The following is a 17,916-nucleotide window of genomic DNA, read 5'->3' on the forward strand; positions in this document are numbered from 1 at the left end:
CCCTTTTGTCTTCTTAATGCCAAAAAAATAGATTCAGTGATTCAGCTCATTTGAATGATAAATTGGCATCATTGATTAATATTACCATTCCCACTCCCTTTTCTAATTCATCCATCCAGATGTTTTGTAACAACGACAATGTTGTTAATGAGCTGCAGGAACTCCAGAAAAACACTGAGAACATTGTTCACTGTTTCTGAATTTCCACAACGGGTGAATGCTAATTCAATGTTAATTTCTTGTATGAAATTCTCTTCTACAGGCAGTTCCAGACAAGAATAATCTATCACTATGTCCATGGGTGATGTCTCTTCATCCTCTGCATTAGAGCCCAGAGCACACAAAGAAGATATTAGCTCTTCAGATCAGACACAGTGACAAAAATATATTGAAAATGTTCACAATTTTCTGCACCATGTCATAATATTCCCAATGACACGATATGAACTTGAAGACCGTGTTGATTAAATATATGATACTACAGCCTTTTCAACGCAAGTTGTTGTGGGACGCAAATTAATGGCCACGTTGCGCTCAGCACGGATCTGTGCAAGCCAGATTGATCACAGGAGAGGCCAAAATCAGGCCGGGCGCCGATTTGTTTCCGATCTAACCACCCTGCTGCTGTTGGCATGATCCGGATCCTGCCTAGAAGTGGCGAGAATCCAATAATCACCAATAAAGGCCACTCTTTTTCTTCTTTGTTCACGGGATGTGGGCGTCACAGGCTGGAATTTATTACCCATCCCTGAGGGCATTTAAGAATCAACCCACATTGCTGTGGATCTGAAGTCACATGTAGGCCAGACCAGGTTTGGATGACAGATTTCCTTCCCTAAAGGACATTAGTGAACCAGATGGGTTTTTATGACAATCGACAATGGGTTCATAGTCATCTTTAGACTTTTAATTCCAGATTTTTTTATTGAATTCAAATTTCACCGTCTGCCATGGCAGGATTCATACCCGATTCCCCAGAGCAAAACTCTGGGCCTCTGGATTACTAGTCCAGCGACACTACCATTGCGCCACTGCCTCCTCCATATAGTCAACGGAACGGACCCCTATCAAATGACATCCTGTGATCTAACCGGCTCCCCAGTGAGCAGCCATGTAGGGACCATTCAGTACACCTAATTAAAAACATGAAGCTAGCACAATGGCTACTGTGGGAATCGGAGGAGGTAAGTAGCCAGCTTCAAAATTGTGCAATAGTCCCAGTGCTCGGTGTGGGGGAGGAGGGGTGCCATTGTGGGGGGTGTCCCTGAGCTGGGGGTGAGGGGCTCAGCGCCCACGGGTCCAACAGGCCACCCCCTGACTGTGTATACCCATACCGGGGTCAACAACAGCTGCTGCTCATCGGTCCCACTGAACATCCCAGGACACAGCCCTGTCCATGGTAATATGGTGAAGGTCACTTTAACTTCCTCTGGCCATGGTGGCCTGTGACTGCGGAGCTGAAAGCGATTGCTACTAAGGAACTAGCATTGTCAGTTACACAAGCACTTCACAGCTCTCAAGTGGATGCATGTGGGTAGACGTGTCATGTTGCAGGCGAATATTACTGCCTAGAATCCCATTCAGACTGTGAGGCCTGCACACCTTGCCTGAACACAGAGCAGCAATCAACAATCAAACACCCAAGAGCTGGGCTTCATCACTGGGGATATCCCCACGACCAGAGTGTGCGTGTGAGAACCTGACCTCGGTATAAATAATGTTCCCGGCAGGGGCCTGGGGTCCAGTGGTCAGCAGCTGCCCTTGCGGTGCTGGTGCCAGGCCAGGCGGCCAAACACCAGAGAAGGCAGCGGCAGCAGCGTTGAAGGAGGTTCAATGTGGCTGGCAATGTGCAGGGGGCCATCCCACAACCTGAAGACCCTGCCACCCAACAGGCCGGGGAAGGACCCAGACTGGGAGGCTGGTGGTGGCCTAAGGTTTACAGGCACCGCTGGTAATTCTAGGAGATGTCAGACCACATATGCCGCAGGAGGCTCCGTCTCAACAAGGGGACAGTGAGACACTTGTGCCATATCCTTGCAGACTTGCACCACATGGAGGAGGAGGATACCCGCACCGGTGGCCGTGAAGGTCACCACAGCACTTAATTTTCATGCTTCAGGTTCATTCCAGGGCTCAAGTGGGGACATAAGTCATTTTCCACCATACAGCCGAAAGTGCATCTGTGAAGTCATGGACGCCCTGTTTGCCCGGGCAGCCAATTACATAAACTTTGACCTGGACCCAGCCCATCAAGATGCCCTGGCAGCAGGATTCTCCACCATCGCTGGGATGCCTCAGATCCAAGGGGTAATAGATTGAACGCATGTCACCTTGCGCGCACTGGGCAGTCCGGGAGTGCCATTCATCAACAGGAAGGGGTTCCACTCCCTGAATATCCAACTCGTATGGAACCACCACCTTAAGATCTTGCACATGATTGCATGCTTCCCGACAGGTGTGCATGACAGCTACATCCTGAGGCAGTCCAAAATTCCTGACATCTTCGATGGACATCCCAGGATGACGGGTTGGCTTTTGGGGGAATAAGGGGTACGTGCTGTGGTCCTGGCTAATGGTGCCAGTACAGAGGCCAGAGACCTTTGCGGAGACCCAATATAACGAGCCCCATGTGGCTACCCAGGCGGTGCATCAGATTGCTCAAAATGCTGTTCACTGCACTGCAGTACACCTCTCAGAGGGTTGACCGCCTTGTGATGGTCTGCTGTGCCCTTCACAACCTGGCACAGCAGCAGGGCAACATGATGGAGGTGAGGAGGAGGGTCATGTGGCCTCGACTGAGGAGGAGGGTGAGGAGGAGCCGGACTAGGAGGGCTGGAGGACAAGCCTGGGGAGGACCCGCGGGGGCAGCCAGTGGATGGGAGATAGGCCCACTTCTCATAGGATGGGGCTTCATCTGTCTCTCACCCCATTCGCACCAGCCTTTGCTCCAACCCACCCTTCAACACCCCTCCCCACCTAGCTCTCCCCCCCCCAACCATTCTCCCACCAACCTATCCATCCCCACATCAAGCCCCCCCCCCCCCCCCCCCCCCCCCCCCCCACAATCGCCCTATCCCCACCTCCCAGGGACTGTGCATCATCACTCCAGGGTGTCAGCATTGCATCGGGTCGATATACAAGATGGAGCATAATGATAGCTCACTGTGAGGTAAGCTCTACGGCTCCTCAATCTATACCATAGTCTGACTCCTGCCTGTTTGGTGCCCGGGCGCTCACATTCATCACCTGCACATGGTATGCCTCGGGGGAAGGGGGAACAGATCTAGGACCGCTGTGCATGGGAGGCTGGGGTCGAGGTAGGGCACCGGTGGTGGGGTGACTGGTGCAGGCCAGCCCGTAGTGTGAATAACATGACAGAGGCTTCACATGTCTCAGGTGTAACGTGTTTTAATGGTGTATAATCGTGACCCTAACTGTCCCGAGCTAACAATTGTGCCCCCCCACCCCCAGTGCCCTCTCAGTGATCCTCAAATTGCTTAGGCCTCTGTGCACTCCCGCTACATCAGGGTGTGTCCCCAGGATGCACATCAGAAGTGGTGGCAGCCTGCTGCTTACCATGCCCTGTGACCTTTGATGCTCCTGGCGTGCGTCCTCTGGAGGGTTTGGGGCCGGAGGGTCTCACCGTGCCACCCTGTTCCGCCCGCTGCCCCTGAGACATGCTGCTGTCAGGAGGGCGGGACTCAGGAAAGCTGGTGACAGCTGTCCTTGTAGGGAGGCTCCAGGTCAGCCTCCAGTGCTCCCTCTTTCCGGATGGTGCACACAAGGTCCTGGGGGACACCTTGGGATGGAGGGGTGGCTGGAGTGAGCTTCAGTGGCTCCTGCGTCATTTGGCTCTGCCAACCATGGTGGCTCCCCATTGTCTGCACCATGATGTTGACGCCCTCAGAGATGCCCCTCTGTGAATGGGCCACGCTCTGGAGTGCCTCGGCAATGTCCACCTGTGTCCGGAACACGTTCCTCAGTCAATGGAAATGCTGTGCAGCTCCTCAGCAATGCCCACATGGGACAAGCACTGCAGCACTTTGATAAGGTCCACCTGCATCAGGGATACCCCAGCGCCTGGGACATGCTGTCGAGGTGCCTAGCCATGGCCTTCACTGACTGAGCAACGCCTTGGGCACCACCACTCATGATACTGACATCGTGAACCAGGCTTTCCACTGCAGTCGCCACCCTAGCAGTGTTGGCCTCGGTGCCATGCATTGCCGGCGCCATCTCCTGCTGCTGTAGCATTTGGGACTCCTCCAATCAGCTATAGATCCACTGGAGTGTTGCTGACATCCCACTGTGCTCCAGAAGCCTGTCCACTACTTTTGCCTACCGAGGTGTGTATCTCTGCACTGCTGGAAAGTGGGGATGACAGCTGTGTTGCCTCAATGATGCCTTGGAGCCAGCAATATCGGATGGAGATCTTGTGGAAGAATGGGCATGTAGTTAGTTGGATGGAAGGATGATTATGTCTGGCATGAACAACTCACATGTGACCAGTCATCTTTGCGCAATCCTCACCTCTGTGACACAGGCCAACCTCGATGTCGGTGACCGCTCTGTCCTCAGTCACCTCCACGACCTCTGGGCCTTTTCAGGCAGATTGTGTGCCAACTTTTCGTGCAGGGACAAAGAGAGGGCATCGTGAGCCAATTGCTTCATGCATCGCGGGCGACAGACGAGGGTACTGCCACTGGCCATGGAAGGGGTGTGCTGGTAGGTGCCAGGGTGTACTGGGGCACAGGCATGGTCTTGCGCTGGGGGGATGGGGGATGCAGTGCTAACCGCTGGGTCATTGGAGGGGTGGCAGGTGGGACTGGCACCAGGGGACTGATACCAACTCACCCATGTGGCCCAGTGGAGGTCATTGAGTTTCTTATGGCACTGGGTGGCGGTCCTCCTGGTAACACTCTCCGTGCTGATGGCATTGCCACTGCCTCCAGGCAACACTGGCTGGCCAGTGGCTGACCTTCTGACCCCTCGGGAGAACGAGTTACCCGTGTCGACTCCACTGCATCCAGCAACCTGGCATCTCCGAATCGTGGTTAAATCTCCTTGGTGGCATAGCTGTATGCTGTCTGGGGTTTGCTTGGAAGGAAGTGGTTTAGCACAGTGGGCTAAACAGCTGGCTTGTAATGCAGAACAAGGCCAGCAGCGCGGGTTCAATTCCTGTACCGGCCTCCCCGCACAGGCCCCGGAATGTGGGGATTTTCACAGTAACTTAATTGAAGCCTACTTGTGACAATAAGTGACTATTATTATTAGGAGCCGCTCCCACTTGTTAGCGTGGGACTGCTGGGCACGGTCAGGTGAATCAGCTGGCGGGACAGCGATTTTGGCCGTGAAGCCCATGGGGCATCAGTACCAGCCCTAATTGACATTAGATACTGTCTCAGTCTCACCGGATCGGCCGTCGGGAAGCCACCCAGCAATTCCCGCTCGCTACCACACTTAGTGCTTCTCCCGTTAGATCGCAGCAATGAATTATGCATTCGGAATCAAAACTCAATTGAATGTTGGGTCACTGGATCTTTCTGCTGGCACCTCAGTGGATTCATCTGTGAGGTGTATTAATGAGAAAACTCAAAATTCTGCCTAGATTCGAGTCGGGGGATAGCATTAGGAGCTCAGGAGATTGCAAAATGATACACTCAGCTTGCAGGAGCATTGGACTGGAAACTGGCTTGTGCTTGAACCCAACAACACCTATGTAGCACTGTGGTGAGAGAAACTGAAGAATAAAATGGTTCTTCTAGTGCTATCAGAATAGCCAGTATACTGGCATTGCCAGTCACGCTCCAGTTACAAAAATGAGTGGGGAGATCAGGAGGACAACGTAGGTGTTGGCTGGCAGGAGCCCATGGTTTTGATGTACGCCAAGGAGGAGAGTTCCTGCTCTGTCCGGTTTCACTCTAAGGTAAATAAAAACATTTAGCTTTCCTTTTTCTGGCAGCATCCAGCAGTCTTTAAAGATTATGGGAGCAATTTTCAGCAGCGCAATCAATGGCTAACAATTCTGTGAGCTGGCCGAAGTGCGGTCTGGAGCCAAAATGCCAATTTTTAAAGTTTTATTAATATACGGAATGTGGGCATCGCTGGCCTGGCCAGAATTGTTTATTTTATTGATTTTTAAAATAAATTTAGAGTACCCAATTCATGATTCCCAATTAAGGGTCAATTTAGTGTGGCTAATCCACCTACCCTGCACATCTTTGGGTTGTGGGTGCGAAACCCAAGCAAACACAGGGGAGAATGTGCAAACTCCACACGGACAGTGACCCAGGGGCACTCGGCGCCATGAGGCAGCACTACTAACCATTGTGCCACCGTGTTGCCCTGGCGAGGTCATAATTTATTACCCATTCCTAATTACCCTTGAGAAGGTGGTGGTGAGCTGCCTTCTTGAACCACAGCAGTCCATGTGGTGCAGGTACCCCCACGGTGCTTTTAGCAAAGGAATTCCAGAATTTTGACCCAGCAACGGTGAAGGAATGATGATATATTTACGAGCCAGTATGGTGAGTGACTTGGAGGGGAACCTCAAGGTGGTACTGCTCCCTGCATCTGCTGACATTGTCCTTCTAGATAGTAGCAGTCATGGATTTGGAAGGTCCTGCCTAAGGAGCCTTGCTGAGTTACTGCAGTGCATCTTGCAGAGGGTACACACGACTGTGACTGCAACCTGGATAGTGCAAAGCAAAACTTCATGAGTGCTGGTGGATGCTGCATTCATCCAGGCAAGTGAGGAGTATTCCACCAAACCCATGACTTGTGCTTTGTAGATTATGGACAAGCTTCAGGGAATCAAGAGATGAGTTAATTACCGCAGCAATCCCAGTTTCTGGCCTGCTCTTTTAGCCACAGTATTTATATGGCTAGTCTGGTTCAGTTTCTGGGAAATGGTAATCCTCAGGATTCTGCTAATGTGATGGTGGGGGGTGGGGGTCAGAAATGCTAATGCTATTGAATGTCGGATGGTTAGATTCTCGCTTGTTAGAGGTGGTCATTGCCTGGCACGTGTGGCATGAATGTTACTGACCACGTGTCAGCACAAGCTGGATATTGTGCTGGTCTTGCTGCATTTGGATACAGACTGCTTCAGTATCTGAGGAGTTGTGAATGGTGCTGAACATTGTACAATCATCAGCAAACATTTGCATTTCTGATCTTATGATGGAAGGAAGGTTATCTGGATGAAGCAGCTGAAGATGATTGGGCCTCGGAGACAATCCCCAGGAATTCCTGCAGCCTGTAACTGAGATGATTGACCTCCAATCATCAAAACCATCTTCCTTTGAGCCAGGTCTAACCAGCAGAGAATCCTCCCCCCCCCCCCCCCCCTCCCCCCCAACTCTGCCCCACTCCTAATTCCCATTATTCCAGCTTTTCTAGGGTTCTTTGATGCCACACTCAGTCAAATGTTGCCACGATGTTGTAATGTTCTTGTTAGATGGCCTGATTTATATTACAAGAACACTTGTAGCTAAAGCTATAAACAATTTATTAACATTAACTGTGGGTAAACAATACACAAAACAACAGATGAATAACAGTAACATCAAGCAGAAGCAACCTCTCTCCAGCTCCCTCCAGCCAGTCTAAGGGGTCACCTAACTCTAACATTTACTTATATACTACTGAAACGGTCAGTCGATGACTTTACATAAGCCATGGAGTTTACCAGTCGGTAGATTCTTCTATCCTCCTGAATACTTTTAATTTTGTCATTCTGTCTCACTCCTTTTTGAGGCGCTCCCAAAGAGGTACAGGTAGTCTTCTTGGTGCCTGTATCACAGGTTTTGCATCCTCTTTGAGATGCATCATGTAAGCGAATGGTAGTCCACCAAAACATATAACCACATCGCTGAATTTGCTGATAATGTTCTCAGAATCATTGGAGTGTTGATCCAATTGTTTGTGGATGCTATGTACCAACTGCACTAGACCTAATTCTTCACAGGACTGATCACCTTATAATGAATCCAAGCCCTTGGATACAATATAGAATCAGGTGGAATAAACTGTGTTCTTCACCACTACACTCGCGTCACAAACACCATAACATTTAATGCTTGAACCATTATCATCGCTCAGAAATAGTTTGTGATTTCTTCTAATTAGCTGAATTTTTAGATTTGTTAAATCAGTCATGCTGATTAAATTGTCTTTGGTACCAGTGTCTAACTTCAGTTGGACCACTGTACCATTCACTTCAAGTGGTAGCAGCCATTTTCCCTCATCAACCGCGTTTATTTTAAATGGAGTATCAGTTTGCATTTTTTTAAGTGTTGGAGAATTTTTTGATGTCTCCAAACAATTATTCTTCTCTGTTATTTCTCCAACAACCAATGATGTTTCATCACTGGAGACTGTCTTCCACTGCGCTGACTGATCTGACATTGAGTCTAGAGTAACAACTCTAAGCAAAGTGATTATTTCCTTTGCATCTGGAACAAAACTTGCCAAACATTGGACACTGCCTTAATTTGTGAATTTGACCACATCTTTTACACAGAAATACTTTGTCCTGATCTTTAACCTGTTTGTTGGTGTGCGAGGAGCTGCAGGAACAGTCCCACCTTTTTTCGGAAGTTTCCTGTCTTTTTGGAAAAAGGGCGGCAACCAGAGTGTTTTTCTCCAAGAAGATGCCGCCATTACTGAGAAACATTTTAGAATGCTGTGCTGCTAGCTCGTGAGCCTGACAAATCTTAACTGTTTGTTCCAAAGACAGCTCCGATTCTCTCAGCAACTGTTCCCTCAGCTTATTTTCGTTCACGCCAACCACAATCTGAATCATGGAAGATTCCACTGTAGGAAATTACAGGTTTTAGCTTTTAACTTTAAATCAGTGATGAAATGATCTATGGACTCCCCTGTCCTCTGTAAATATGATCTAAACACAGAGCATTCGTAAATTTCATTTTTTCTGGGGCTGCAATGTGGATCAAATCTTCGAATTACTTTGTTCAAATTTTTACTATCTTCATCATTTGCAAATTTAATTGTATTAAACACAGCAATTGCTTTGGATCCTGCCGCTGTTAGGAGCATTGATACCTTACGTGCATCTGATTGATCTCCTAAATTTACTGCAGTAAGATTAAATTGTTGTTTAAACACACAGCAGTTGCTGTCCACATTACTATGAAATCTGAGACTCATTTGTGGCTTCAAGGGCTCCATTCTTGCAGTCTGCAAAATCTTCAAATCTCTGTGGACCTCGAGGCAGGCCGATTGTTTTTTTCTCAGTGCTTAATACCATGAAGACCTGGTACCATGTAATGTTCTTGTTGGATGACCTGATTTACATTACAAGAACACTTGCAGCTAAAGCTATAAACAATTTATGAACAGAAACTGTGTGTAAACTATATACAAAACAACAGATGAATAACAGTAAGATCAGAAGCACAAGCAACTACCAGTTCCCTCCAGCTAGTCTGAGGGGTCACCTAACTCTAACGTTCACTTATATACTAATGAGACGCCTAGCCGTCAATCACTACAAATGTTGTAGCCTGTGTTTAGAGTAAGACGCCACCTTGATAACGGAGTCAAAAGCTGTGCAAGGAATGACTGTCAAGAGGCTCATTAAGAGGGTGACTGCCACTTACGATGTCTGCCAAATCTCATCACAGCGGCTGCACACCAATTGATGACTCACACGTGAGCGTACAAACATATGAATTAGGAGCAGGAGTAGGCCCCTCTAGACTGCTCTGCCACTTGATAAAATAATGGCTGATCTGACTATGGGCTCTACTTTCCTGTCTTCTACACTTTCACTCCCATGTCAGTCAAGAACCGATCTCACTCAGACTTAAACATATTCAATGACCCTGCCTCCGCAGCTCTCTGGGGAAGAGAATTCCACATTCTAACAACCCACTGAAAGTTCTCCTAATCTCCACCTTCAATGGGAGACTCCTTTTTCTTAAACTGTATCCACTAGTTCTAGGCATCCGCCTTGTTAATTCCCCTCAATCAGGTGTTTTAATAAGATCGCCTCACATTTTTCTAAACTCCATTGGGTACAGGACCTACCGTCCAGCCTTTCAAAATAAGACAATCTCCTTCATCCCAGGAATCAATTGCGCGAACGTTCTCAGCACGGTTTCTGATGTGATTATGCCACTTCGACTACCTTCCCCATCAGAGGATCATTTCGGGTGTGTCTTTGGACTTGATCACCAGCCACTGGAACATTCTCGATCTGTAGACAATAAAAAATATTATCATGAGGACTTCCGGTGGCGGCCATGCGTGGGTAGGTCGCAAAGTCGGCAGCTCCCACCACGAATGGACTTACGGCCCTTTTTAGGAGTTTCAGCGGCTCCTCCTCGGTGAAGTCCGGCGGGGCAAGCAACGCTGATAAGGTTCCCCACACCAGTCTATGGAGGGGACCAGTAGCAGAGCGGAAAAACAAGCGAGTGCTGAGAAGCGGGTGGAACGGCCGCGCGAACACAAAATGGCGGCCGGCTTGGATCAGGCAGCGTGGGCCCAGTGGTCACGGGAACAGCAGGAGTTCCTCAGAAACTGTTTTACAGATTTAAAAACGGAGATGCTAGCCCCAATGAAGGCCTCAATGGAGAAGATGGCTGAGACCCAGAAGATGCAGAAGAAGGCGATCAAGGAGATCGAGAAAAAGGTCTCGGATAATGAAGATGAAATACTTGGTCTGACAGTCAGGGTGGAGGCGCATGATGCCTTACATAAGAGGTGGCAGGAGACATTGGAAGAGCTTGAAAACAGGTCCAGGAGACAAAACCTGTGAATTCTGGGCCTTCCTGAGGGTGCGGAGCGGTAGGATGCGAACGCATTTGTGACCACATTGCTAGGGACTCTGATGGGGATGGGGGCATTTCCTCTGCCTCTGGAACTGGATGGGGCGCACAGAGTCCTCGCAAGGAAGCCCAAGACTAACGAACCGCCAAGGGCTATGGTGGTACGATTTCGCCGTTTCTCAGACAAGGAACGTGTCTTGCAATGGGCCAAAAATAGGATACAGGACCCCACTTAGGATACAGGATAGGGTGGTTTCTGGCACCTGGGTAGGGGAGGGGAAGGTGTTGGACATCTACCAAGAACTACAGGAGGCGGAGGAAGCCCCAGAGGTGGAACTTAAGGGCAAGTGGGAGGAGGAGCTAGGTAGGGAGCTGGATGCGGGCCTGTGGGTGGATTCCCTAAACAGGGTTAATTCCTCTTTATCATGTGCCAGGCATAGCTTAATCCAGTTTAAGGTGGTCCACCGAGCACACATGATGGCAGTGAGAATGAGCAAGTTCTTTGGGGTTGAGGATAGATGTGCGAGATGTGCGGGAAGTCCAGCAAACCATGTCCATATGTTCTGGGCATGTCCGGCTCTCAAAGGACTCTGGCAGGGATTCGCTAAGGCAATGTCCAAGATCTTAAACACGCGGGTGATGCCGAGTCCAGAGATAGCAATTTTTGGTGTGTCAGATGATCCGGGAGTTCAGGAAGTGAAAGAGGCCGAGGTTTTAGCCTTTGCCTCCCTGGTAACCTGGAGACGGATTCTTTTAATGTGGAGGGACTCGAAACTCCAGAGGGTGGAGACCTCGGTCATTGACATGGCTAGGTTTCTCGTCTTGAGAAAATAAAGTTTGCCTTGTGAGGGTCCATGACGGGGTTCTCTCGGAGGTGGCAGCCATTCCTCGACTTTCTAAGAGAGCGTAAAAATGTCAGCAGCAGCAGCATCCCGGGGAGGAGGGGTGGGGGGTAAATGTTGCATATTCTTGTTCTCTTTCTTTATATAATGTTAATGTTCACCTTGTTTTGTTAAATGTTGTTAATGGTTATGTAAAAAATTTTGGTTTGATAAAAATCTGAATAAAAATTATTAAAAATATATATATATATTATCATGACAAGGTGGTATCTGACCAGCTGGTAAAGGCAAACGTGATAATGCATCCGCATTGGCATGATTTTCTGACTGACAGTATTTGATCTTGTAGGAATATGCAGAGAGTATTAAAGACCACCATTGGAGTCTACTTGCAGCCAATGAAGGGATGCCTTTGTGTGGTCCAAAAATAACAGTTAATGGACAGTGGTCCATCAGCAATGTGAACTGATAACTATATAGAACATAGAACATAGAACAGTACAGCACAGAACAGGCCCTTCGGCCCTCAATGTTGTGCCGAGCCATGATCACCCTACTCAAACCCACGTATCCACCCTATACCCGTAACCCAACAACCCCCCCTTAACCTTACTTTTATTAGGACACTACGGGCAATTTAGCATGGCCAATCCACCTAACCCGCACATCTTTGGACTGTGGGAGGAAACCGGAGCACCCGGAGGAAACCCACGCACACAGGGGGAGGACGTGCAGACTCCACACAGACAGTGACCCAGCTGGGAATCGAACCTGGGACCCTGGAGCTGTGAAGCATTTATGCTAACCACCATGCTACCCTGCTGCCCCTGTACAGGTATTGGTGAAATTTCTGTACTCTAAATATAATACTCAGTAACTCCTACTCAAACTAAACATAGTTAGATTCTGCACTCGTTAACATACGAGATGCAAACATTACTGGCCTTTCTTCCCCTGAAGGTAGTATATGTGACAACACCGCTCCAACTCAATGGTGAAGCATTACAGGCAAGTTGCAATGGTAACTTTGGGTTGAAATGTGCCAACATTTCTAACTTCTTTGGTGCTTCTTTTGCTGATTGATTTGTTTTTTTGCATTCAGAAGTCTATTGCCTTGCCTTTTTGGGCACAAGGTATGTAACGGTTTCAACAGGGTCGTTAGATTCCGGACAAATATTCCACTGTAGGTGATTAACTTTAGGAATGATGTAAGTTGAGTGACATTTGTTGGTCATGGACCAATCTCTGCTAATAATTTATTTTGTATGGCCATGCTGTTAACACCACAGACTAGCCTGTCCCTTAACATGTCGTTGAATGCAGTCCTGAACGCGCACTGTTCAGCCATTTGCCTTAGGTGTGCTCCAAATGTCGGTATCATCTCCACTGAGGATTGTGTCGTCAAATTAAATTTGTATCGTTGCACTATCACTGCGAGCTTCGGGTGATAATGTCCCCATACTAAGTCCACAAGCTCCTGAAAAGTTTTGGAGTCAGGAGCATCTGGAGAAGACATGTTCCATATCAGGTTATAGCTTGGAGCCCCACAGGCTGTTAATAGGATTAGTCTCTGCATTTCCACCCACCTCTGACAGTTTTATTGGTCTTAAAATATAGCACAGGCATTCAACACATTGCACTCACTGCTCCATGTTAGGGCCGAATGGCTCATATTTTCCACAAAGGAGCGTCTTGACACTCTGAATGAGTTTTCTTCAGAAAAAGGTGTTCCAAACAAGGTCTGCTCTCCCAATTTCTGTAGCAGTAAGAAGACATCCGATTTATCCTGATCGCCAAATGTAGTAGTAGCCTGCAAGACTGCCGACCACCAAATATGTCAATGAATAAACAATTTACTCAGGTAAGTAACTATTTACAGAGAGTGAGTTGAAGGTTACCGTACTCCAAGACTCCAGTCTCCAAAACTGGCCAGGAAAACCATTGCTCAGCCCCAGGATTCGCATGCTCTAGCCCGATTGGCCGAATGGTCACATGACCCTCCGAGAACTTAAAGGGACATGCTACCACAGGTTTAAATTTTCTAAAATTCCCATGATTCTGGAAAGGTCCCATCAGATTGCAATTTAAGCACAGCGTAACCTGGCGTGGATCTGGGCAAGGCAGGTACATTGATGGAATAGAGGCCAAAATTGAGATTTGCGCTGGGCGCAAACCAGTTTGCAATTTACCCAGCCTGCTCCCGATGGTGAGTTCTGGATCTCACTCAAAAATGGCGCACATATCATTAACCCTCCTTTATATTCATTTCAATCTCAGTAGCAAGATTGAAGTCAAATACAATGGGCTACCGGGAATTAAACGACTTCTCAGCGAGACATCATGATTGCGTCATTTAGTATTCCTTTTTAAAAATGTGAAGATGGCACAATGGCAAGTATGGGGATGTGAGTAAGTGAGTAGCCATTTCCATTTTCCAGCATTCAACTCAAGGGCACCGGAGCTGCTGGCCCAGTGCTCAGGAGGGAGTGGTGGTTGGGGGGTGGGGGGGGGGGGTGACCTTAAGGGGAATTAGGCATGGTTGGATGGGGGGATGGGCTAAAGCATTCCATGTCAGGGTCACCTCTGGGCCGGGGTGGAGGGTGAGGGGCTTTGTGTCTGTGAGGTCTTCAAGCCATCTTCAAATATTGTGTAGACCTATAACAGGGGAAATGATAGCTGCGGCCTGTCTGTCCTACCAAAGACTTCCAGGACAGAGCACTGCTCTTGATTCTGTGCTGAAAGGCACTTTTACTCCCTTTGACTGTGAGCAGCCTCTAGCTTCACAGCTGACGGCTATTGCAAATGAGGAATTGGCCTTGTTAGTTGTGAGAGCACTTCATACTCCTCAACTAACAAGTGGCTTCTCGAGGGCATACGTGTCATGTCTCAGAGGATGATTAGTGTATAGTACTTCAAACAAACTTTGAAACCTGCACAGTGTGCCTGAACTCTAGAAGTGTCAGCATCATAGAGACAGCTGCCCTTAATCAAACACTAAAGAGCAGGGCTTCAGCACTGCGGATAACCCGTGACCAAAAGGTAAGTGTGTGGATCAGGGGAGGGCAGCTGAGCACAGCCTCCCTAATGTTCCTGGCAGAGATGTGGGGTCTAGGGGCCCCTGATATTCCAGGGGTGAATGTGCAGAGCTTGGTTTGCCAGATGGATGGAATTATTGAGAGAAGGCAGGACATGTACGGTGGGGAAGCTTGGGGGTTGTGAGGAACCCGGAACGGAAGCTCGAACTGATTGTTGGTCTCTCTCCTCTAATTTCTTACAGATACCAAAATGGATGGTGGTGATGGTCCTGGTGCAGCTGCCATCGCATTGCTAATGGAAGCTCAGATGGCCAGACGCTGGAGAAGATAATAGCAATATGCAGGCTGGAGGTGGCACCTCATGTACAGGGGGCTGCCGCACACCCTGAAGACCTGGTCGCCCTTCAGACTGAGGAGAGCCCTGAGGGGAGACCAGCAATGGTCCAGGGGGTACAGTCATCGTTGGTCTTTCGAGGAAATGACAGATGGCACGTGCCACAGGAGACTCCGTCTCGGGAGTGAGACATTGCGGCCCCTGTACCACGTCCCCACGGACTTGGCACCCAGTGGAGAAGAACACCACTCCCGATGGCTGTGCAGGTCATCACAGCCCTGAGCCTTTATGGAAACAGCTCATTTCAGGGCTCGAGTCAGGAACTTGTGCGACATTTCACATTCTGCAGCCCACAGGTGCATCTGGGAGGTCATGGATGCTCTGCAAGCCCAGTCATCCAACTGCATCACCTTTGTCCTCTACCAGGCTCACCAAGATGCCCAGGCTGCAGGGTTCTCCGCCATCATTAGGATGCCCAGATCCAGTGGGTAATTGATGGCACGCATGTCGCCTTGCACACACCGGGGCATCAAGGAGTGCCCTTTATTAACAGGAATGCGTTCCACTCCCTCAATGTTCAGATTGTGTGCGGCCACCACCTCCGTATCATTCACATGTGAGCCTGCTACCCAGGGAGCATGCATGACAGCTACATCGCTGCCAGTACACACAAATGCACCACACTGTGAGTCCGATTGACAATCTTCAATTGGTTGTCAGACAAAAAGCTTATAAAAAGTATTTTTATGAACATACCAATTAGGAACAGGAGTACTCCAAGTAAGTGCTGTATCAATCCAACTTATTGAACACCTTACAGGAGTCAGCAGTGGAAACTTTAGCATCTTGCTAGGAGCCCCCAGGTCTGGATGAGGAATAGGGGAGGACATGAGGACAGGCAGAGCAACACCAATTGCTGCAGGTACGAGAGGGACAGGAGGGCAAAATGTTACTCCTCTCCCTGCGATACAGGACATCGCTCCTCCTCGGGACCTCCTCCACCAGAACCTTCAGTGTCATATCTGGCAACCTGTGTGTCCTCTCATTGGGTCTATGTAATGTACCAGCATGTGCTAGCCAGTGCACACCTCGCTTTCATTAGATGCGGGTGTGTGGGGGATACATGTACTGCTCACAAAAATTGCAGCTATTGAGCACTCAACTTTCAGTACCAACTTTACAGGTTTGGTCTTTCACCTCCAGGCACGTTCAAATTAAGACAATCAAATTTGAGCCAAATTGTGTGCTAAATTTAGATTTACAGTCTTGTCATATTGGCGCAGCTCCTGTTTAGCAGCTGTTTTCATCCTTTGACCAACATGCCTCCCTCCCCCCTTCACTGTACCCCCCCTCCTCCTCCTCCTTCCCCCCCCCCTCCACTTTGGGCTGCTGTCCATCAGAGAGCATCCGCAGCAGTATATGATGTCCTCAGTCAAAATCCAGTTCTGCCTCTGATTTGCTTACACAAGAAGGCGCCCTGAGAAACCACAGGCCAACCACAATGTCCGGTGCCTGAAAAGAAAGGCTTGCATTTATACAGTCTTTCACGAGGTCCCCAAGAGCTTTCCAGCTGAACAAGTACTTTTGAATACAGTCACTGTTATAATGTCGAAAATGTGACAGTCAATTTATGCATAAACGTTCACAAACGGCAGTGTAGAAATGATCAAATAATGAGCCATAACTTCCTCGGAGTGGCAATCAGAGGTGGACTGCCACTCCGTAGCTACTTAACTGTGTTTAAATTCGAAAATGCCTGTCTTGCCCAACCTTCCTGACTCAGGCTGGGTGAGGCTCAGGCAGTGAAGACTACTCATGGTTCCAGCAGAAGCACCACGGGGAATGCTTCAATCCATGTTTTGTACTCAAGTCTTGGAGTGATACATGAACTTACAATCTGTAAAATGAGGTGATGAAGGAGGTCACGCGGCCTTTTTATGGCTCTAACTGCTATAAAGCAAGTGAGTTCAAATGCCCCATTGAAAGGGAGAAGGTTAAGTATTTACGGTAAGTGAATTGGATGTGAGTGAGAGTTCAGACATTGACGCAGGGCAGGATCCAAACTTTAGGGAGGTAGAGTTGGACATTGTGGGGGGGGGGGGGATTCAGACACCTGGGGGTGGGGAGGTTCGAACATCAAGGTATGGTCGGGCATTTGGGTGGGGGAGTCAGACCTGGGGGTACGGGGAATTGGATATCATGGGGGGTGGGGGGGTGGTAGTGGGATATTGGAAATCAGACACTTATGGGTCAGGGGCATAGGGTTGAGTTGGGTGGGGATGTTGTTTAGGTCGGTGGGGTGGTTGGGCCGGGGTGGGGTTCAGTTTGGTCGCAGGGAGGGGGGGGGGGGGGGGGCGGGTGTGTTGGGAATTCCCATGCAGTTGGCTAATACCATGGAGGGATAGGTGCTTTGTTGTGAGAGAGCAGTTGGGAAGTCCCCTGGGGGTTCAGGGGTGTGGCGCGTGTTGCGTACATGGCTTGGTCTGGGTCTTTAAAACTGGCAGAACCATCTGAAGTTAGCGATGTAAGTAACTTTTGCAGATGGTTCCCAACCCAGCACAATTGTCCAGGGAAAGTTAACACTTCTAGTCAATTACCGAGTAAACCCTTACCTGGGAAATTCTGAGAGGGATACCCTAGCAAATCCGACACCGGGGAGCCAGGAAATTTTGGGCCAATGTGTTTTACTGATGTTTGATCAGGGATTAATATTGGCCAGGATACCAGTGAGACTTTTCTGGTCTTCTTCAACTTGTGCCATGGTGTCTTTTACATCACTTGACAGAGCAGAAGGGGTTTCGGTTTAACATTGCATCCGAAAGGCAGATCCTCAGACAGTGCAGCACTCCCTCAGCACCACGGGGAATGCTTCAATCCAGGTTTTGTACTCAAGTCTCGGAGTGATACATGAA

Source organism: Scyliorhinus canicula, chromosome 5, assembly GCF_902713615.1.
Source record: "Scyliorhinus canicula chromosome 5, sScyCan1.1, whole genome shotgun sequence".
Lineage (NCBI taxonomy): Eukaryota > Metazoa > Chordata > Chondrichthyes > Carcharhiniformes > Scyliorhinidae > Scyliorhinus > Scyliorhinus canicula.